Genomic DNA, 7,205 nt, shown 5'->3' with positions numbered 1-7,205 from the left:
CAGAAACCCGGATCGAGGCCTGAGCGCGCCGCGCCCGCGCACTGCAGCCTGCGGTCGTCTCTTCGGCGGAGCCCTATCCCACGGCCTCTTTTTGGCTCATGAGGATTACGATTCCTACCCGGCTCAACCACCTGCAGACGTAGAACCCAGGAGGGTAGAGGGCTCACGGTGCGCTTGCTGCATTCGCTGCCCCTAGGGAACTGCCTGTTCTTCTGAGTCGGTCTCGGGTTGGGGGTGGGTGACGGGGAAGGCGAGGCCGAAGAACCTACGAACTCGGTCCTCGGAGAGCTTCCGGAAGCGTGCTAGGGTTGGTGTCCTTGGTTCGCTCCCTCGCCCTCCGCCCCCAGGGTCGCGCTCAGCGTCCCTAATCTTATATCTTTCAGAGCCCCTCTCAGGAACGGAGGAGAGGAATTCCGCAGTTCACATCCCACGCGGCCAAAATCCCTCATCTGTCGCTTCGGGAACACCGCATCCCACACCCCCTGCCGAGAGCTCCACCGCACGCAAATAACCAGCCCTACCCCAGCGCCTTCTGTGCTCAGAGGGAATCCCACTCTGGGGAGAGGAAGAAGGAGGTTTTATTTTATCTTTAATACCCCACACAGCTTTTTATACGTAGAAGTCACAGATTACACTACTGGAACTTAAATAAGCGAGAGTTGTGTTAGAAGGTGCGTTTCTTGCACATTAAGATCAGGCTATTTTCTAGACTCCCACTGTCGTTGGTAGCAGGAAAAAGGGACTTTAATCCAAAATCTGCTCTTAAACCACAGATATTTGCTGTAGAGGTCTACAGAAAACCTCCATCAACAAAGACCTACTGTATAGCACAGGGAACTCAATAATCTGTAATAACCTATATGAGAAAAGAATGACAATAAAGCTATAAAACTGAATTACTTAACTGTACACCTGGAACTAACAGAGCATTGTAAATCAACTGTATTCTAGTTTAAAAAGTAAATGAAAAAAATTTTTAAAAAACTATGTAGCATCAAGATAAAGAGAATTTTGCTAATATTAAAAAATTAGACTATTGGGACTTCCTTGATGGTCCAGTGGCTAAGTAAGACTCCATACTCCCCATGTAGGCAGTCCAGGTTCCAATCCTGGTCAGGGAACTAGATTCCCCCACGCTGCAATTAAAGATCCAGAATGCTGCAAGTAAGACCCGGTTCAGCCAAATAAATAGACTGTTTAACAGAGAAAAAGACCTTCTCATTGAGTTCAGGAGCAAAAGGTGAACATATTTGCATCACAGAGCAATTTTCTTAAGGGACCCTGTGGCAGGATGAAGCATATAGTCCGCTTTTGTGTTTGGCTATGATGTACTGTCCACAGCAGCCAAAGCAGAACAAAAATCACCTCAGCTGTCCCAGATGGCTCAGCCTCAGGACCTAAGGAAGTGTTAGTCACTCAGTCGTGCCGACTCTTTGCGACCCAATGGACTGCAGCCCACCAGGCTCCTCTGTCCATGAGATTTTCCAGGCAAGGATACTGGAGTGGGTTGCTATTTCCTTCTCCAGGGGATCTTCCGAACCCAGGGATCAAACCTGGGTCTCCTGCACCGCAGGCAGATTCTTTACTGACTGAGCTACAAGGGAAGCCCTAAGATAAAGTCCTTTAACAGATGCAAATCACAGTGCATTACCGGATTGAAAAAAATCAGGCAGGTCATTTAATTATTTCCAAGGTGTGGAGGCTGGTATGCAGTTTTGATTGATACTTGGAAAAGGACCAGCAAAACCCTATACCAAACAAACAAAAATTCTAGTGTATGGCAGTGCACTAAGAGAAACAAGGTAGAAAACTGGTTAGGTCACAGGAATGGAGCCTCTTGCAGGAGGAACAGGTGACTGCATGGTGGGCATGTGGTAATGGAGGGCTGGGGGTTCTTTTCCTTCTCAGACCAGGTCTGCTCCACTTCTTACACATTCTGCCTCACCCCAGTGAGGGTAGAAAGGCAAGAGGATTGTTAACCTCAGTCTGGAAATTATCTCAAGCATTTGACTTTGGATCTGCGGCTCGGTCTCTGCTTGGAGTTGTCAGCACTTCTGCTTCTTGAGAGACTCCTGAGCAGGGCTTTTGTGCTGAATGCTGTTCCCCAGATCTTCGAGCTTCTTGTTCCATGTTATCTTTTGGATCTCAGCTTACATGTTAGCTCCTCAGAGATATCTTGACTGACAAAGGACTAGGGCTACCCTTCCCAGTCAAACTGGCTATCACATTATTGTTTTATTTTCTTCATAGCACTTACCACTGATGTGTTTTCTGCTTAGCTGTTTACTGGCTGTTTCCTCCTACTAGGATGTAAGCTCCATGAGAACAGGAGCTTGTCTAGCTTGTCCATCATTAGGATGCAGAAGACCCCTGGTATATATCATTTATAGAATGCCTACTGTTCGGGTGAATGAAAGAGTTCCCACCATCCCTGATCAGTGACTTGCAAAGGGCTGGGCTATGGAAGGGCCCCAGCAAGTTTTTGCTGAACTCAAGTTTATTCATTTCCAATTAGTGAAATAAACAGGTTGTGTTAGTCACTCAGTTGTGTCTGACTCTTTGTGACTCCATGGACTGTAGCCCACCAGGATTCTCGGTCCATGGAATTCTCCAGGCGAGAATATTGGGGTGGGTTGTCATGCCCTTCTTCAGGGGATCTTCCTGACCCAGGGATAGAACCTGGGTCTTCCGCATGTCAGGCAGATTCTTTACCATCTGAACCACCAGGGAAGCCCTGTCGCCTCATGTGAATGACTGTGAAGCTTAGGTTTAAAGCAAACGAAAACAGCGAAGCAGCATTATAGGTTTCTCAGAGACAAGCATATGTGTAAGTTCACATTGCTAGTGTTATCAGACTGTTCTTTGCAAGTCTTCTATTTCTCGGAGGTTGGAATACAGATATTCCTCAACTTACCATGGGATTATGTCCTGATAAACCCATCATAAGCTGAAAATGTCGTAAGTCAAAAATGCATGTAATACACATAATATACTCCTGGGCTTCATAGCTTAGCCTTCAATGTGCTCAACACACATAGCCTACAGTTGGGCAAAATCACCTAACACAAAATCTATTTTATAATGAAGTATTGAATATCTCGTGTAATTTATTTAAGGTGAAAAACAGAATGGCTTTAAGTGTATCAGTGTCTACTCTTCATGATCTATGTGGCTGATTGGGAGCTGCAGTTGGCTGCTGCTGCCCAGCATCTTAAGAGAGTGTGATAGTGTGTATTGATGGCTTGGGAAAAGATCAAAATTCAAAATTCGGTTTTTGCTGAATATGTATTGCTTTCACATCATCATAAAGTCAAAAAATTATAATTCAAATCATCATGAGTCAGGAACTGTCTGTATTCCCTTAAACTGAAACAGTGTGCTTGGGCTTGGCCCTTTCTGTGTCACATACCAATTATGCCCTTGGTTCCTCAACCCATTGGTGTCTCTAAAATATGTTGTTTAGAGGTTGCCAAAATTTAGCAAAACATAGCCTTCCAAAGGCAGACAGATCCAGTTACTCTTATGTAGAAATCAACTTAACCTCAATGGGTTTTATACACATACTTCTTGTTAATAAGGTTAAGCAAAATACGAATGGGTTTTAGAAATAGTTGACCCTTGAACAACACAGGTTTGAACTGTGTGGGTCCACATATATTCAGCTTTTTTTCCTATAGTGAATACTGGAATACTACATTATCTGTGGTTGGCTGAATCCTTGGATTTGGAACTACGGATGTGGAGGAACTGTGTATGGGGACCAAGTCAGATTTTCAACCTCATAAAGGGAGGGTGGACACTCCAAACCCTGTGTTGTTCAAGAGTCAACTGTACTATATATGTGTGTGTATATATATATATATATATATTTTTTTTTTTTTTTAACCAAGGGCTGTAGGTATATTCAATCAGTTGGGGGCAGGGAGAGGAAATAGAGAAACTGTGATTCAGAAAGATGTATGATTTGATCAAAGACCCTCAAAGGAATTAATAAAGGACGATATTAGCTGGTAGTAGGCATGCATGCTCAGTTGTGTCTGACTCCTTGCAACCCCATGGACTGTAGTCCGTCAAATTCCTCTGTCCATGGAATTTTCCAGGCAACAATACTGGAATGGGTTGCCATTTCCTACTCCAGGGGATCCTCCCAATCCAGCGATAGAACCAGCATCTCCTGTGTCTCCTACATTGGCAGGTGGATTCTTTACCACTGTGCCACCTGGGAAGCTGGTAGTAGGCAGGCTGGTTTAAAAAGCTAGGTAGAGACTTCCCTGGTGGTCCAGGGACTAAGACTTGAAGCTCCCAATGCAGGGGGCTCAGGTTTGATTCCTGGTCAAGGAACTAGATGCCACATGCCACATCTAAAGATCTCACGTGTGCATTGTAAGTCTTTTCAGTCATGTCCGACTCTTTGGGACCCTGTAGATGGTAGCCCCTGGCTCCTCTGTCCATGGGATTCTCTAGGAAAGAATACTGGAGTGGGTTGCCATTTCCTTCTCCAGGGGATCTTCCTGACCCAGGGATCTGCTGCAACTAAGGCCCAGCACAGCCAAATAGATAAATATTAAGAAGAAGGAAAAAAAAAAAATCTAGGTAGACAGAAAAGGCCCAATAGAAAAAAATGACATGCCAACTTCCCAACGCTCTACAACCCTCCCATAAGACAATGGAGATGGTAAAAGGCAATCTGTTCCATATTTGGACAGCTCTAATCATTAAAGCAGTTTCATTCTGGGCTGAATCCACCTCCCACTAGCCAACTTCATTGGCTCTTGTTTAACCCTCTGGAGTAACTTTGAATAAGTTTAGTCTCTCCTCTGTGTGAGATCCCTTCCAGTATTTCAACGTATTTATCATGCTCTGTGAGTCTCTTCTCTCAGGTAAAAAGAACTGCTCAGCCTCTGAGCTGTGATGTGTATAGCAGGAGTCTGCAGCCCCTCAGCATCCTTGTCATCCTGTCGTAGAGACACCCAGCACTGAAGACAGGATCTCGCAGTGGAGTTATCACTGTCCACCTTTGTTTCCACGCTTTCTCCTGCACATTGTTGATTTGTGCACATTGTTGATTTGTTTGATTTGAACAATCAATTCAAAAATGAGTCCTGTGTATATAAACTGCAGTCATTTAATCTTCCCATCGTCTACTTACACTGTTGATCATTTTAAACCCAGGTACTGAACTCCGACTGTAATGGAATGTCTTCCTGTTCACTTTGGCCCATCTTTGCAGTCCAGTGTGGTCTTTGGAGTCTTCATCTTCAAGGGATGTTTTAGCTGTATGCCCCAACTTGAGTTACACACAACTTTGATAAGCATGGCTTCTGTCAACTGGTGCAAATCAACTTGACTACAGGTTCCAAAGTCAGAAAAGTGAAAATCTTATAACACACTCTCTTGCCTCATTTTGCATACCATGTTATTATACAGATCATTCTTTTGGTTGTACACCTGATGTAGTCAGCTTGACTTGAGGATCATGACATATGAAAAATACATGTTTACATACTAGATCAGAACTGGTACACTAAGGTGTTTACACTGAAAGGTAAGTGGGAATTAAAGCCATCCAACTTCGTTACATCTGCTGTCTCTTAGTGACTCTGGAACACAAGCTCACGGAGTGGAATGCCAGGCAAAATCGCCTGTGCTATTACATTTACATTCTATGTTATGTAAATTGTTAAGCAGCCCACCATGGGCTTACAAGGACTGCAGTTGCCCAGATTTACAACCAAAGAAAGAGCCCAGAGTCAGCAACAGAGACATCTGTGGTTTAATGGATGGGGGAGCTTACACATCTGAAGCAGGGTCCTAGAGCGACACCCTCACTGTGTGCCACAGATGGTAGGCAGGACGTGGTGGCAGTCTTCACTCCCAAGGGGAACGAGAGATTGATGTCAGGTTGGCTTATTAGTTACCAGGGAAACCAGCAGAGGGACATGTTCTTCACCACCCCTTTGATAAGCCAGCACAGGCTAGGGGCTCGGGCAACTACATAGGAAGGTCAGTCCTATGCCTAGGGTTTAGGTGAAGCTGGTGCTTGCTGGACAGGAGACGTGCAAAAAGCAAGAGAACAGACATCGTGAGCGCCTGACCATAAAGTCTCTCATGGTAATTATGGGATGTTAGTCCACTGTATTATTATCTAGCCCACCTTTCTGGTCCATAAGGACTTGACGAGAGGACTCTGTCAAATGCGTTGCTAAGATCTACGTAAATTTTCTGCAACAGTCCACAGTCTAGTGATCTTTTCAGCGAAATGTGTCCAGTTTGGCGTGGCTTGTTACTGATCATATGTCAGTGCCTAGTGACCACTTTTTGTACATGCCCACAGACTATAGCTTTAACATCTGAGACTTTGCCAAACTTAACAGACTGTCTTTTCCAGAATTTGGCCCTCTCCCATTAATAAGCATTCTTTTGATGGCTAAGTGTCAAAAAAACTCCAACTGATTAGCTTATGCTTATGAAAAAAGAACTTATTGGGAAGTAGATCCAATTCAGAACAGTTTGATCCAGGTGCTCAAATAAACTAACAGAATCTCTCTCCATCTCTTGACTGCTGTTTTGCTTTGCTTTTTACTGTCTTGAGAGCTCTCTCCAGGTGGTAGCAGATATGAGCCCCAGCATCTTCAGTTTATAGTCCACAAGTTTAGCAATCTCAATGGAAGGACAGGGCTAATAGTTTCTCTGGGTCATGTGTCCACCCCTGGAAGCAGGGACTGTGGACAGCTCCATCTGAACTACATGGACAGAGAGTGGGGGAGAAGTGGGTCCTCAAGGCTGTGGTTTTCAAGCTTTGGTGTGTATCAGGGGGGTGTGGGGGGGGCAGGGGCAGTGGTGTGGGTGGTGTGCTCCAGAATTCTCAGTCATTAGGTCTGGGATGGAGACCAAGAATTTGTATTTCTAACAAGTTCCCAGGTGATGTAGACGCTGCAAGTTCAGGACCCATACCTTGAAAAGCAATAGCCCAGAGGGAAGTCTTGGTGCTCTTACCAGAAGGAGAGGAACAGATGTTGGGCTAGCAAAACGAAAGATGTCTACTTCACTGAGAAAAGTCAAAGATCTAACAGGTTGGGAGGAATCGGAGGTAAAGAGCATGGAGCACTGGAAATCTTGTTTGGAGACACCCTGTATTCTTCCATGGAACCTTTCAGTTTCATCTGCCCTATGTTCACCACAACCTCCCCTCCAATTCTAAGCTC

The 7,205-nt window shown here is 44.8% G+C and overlaps 1 long non-coding RNA gene across 1 annotated transcript; it reads left to right on the top strand.

Moving 5' to 3' along the window:
* LOC104989625 lies at positions 1-893 on the top strand. Its single transcript, XR_825394.1, has 2 exons — positions 1-168; positions 384-893. It is a non-coding gene; the product is annotated as an uncharacterized LOC104989625 (long non-coding RNA).
* Positions 894-7,205: the final 6,312 nt, after the last annotated feature.

This window comes from Bison bison, unplaced genomic scaffold (genome assembly GCF_000754665.1).
Source record: "Bison bison bison isolate TAMUID 2011002044 unplaced genomic scaffold, Bison_UMD1.0 scf7180017864160, whole genome shotgun sequence".
In the NCBI taxonomy this organism is placed as follows: domain Eukaryota; kingdom Metazoa; phylum Chordata; class Mammalia; order Artiodactyla; family Bovidae; genus Bison; species Bison bison.
This window is presented reverse-complemented; position numbering and strand designations above follow the sequence as displayed.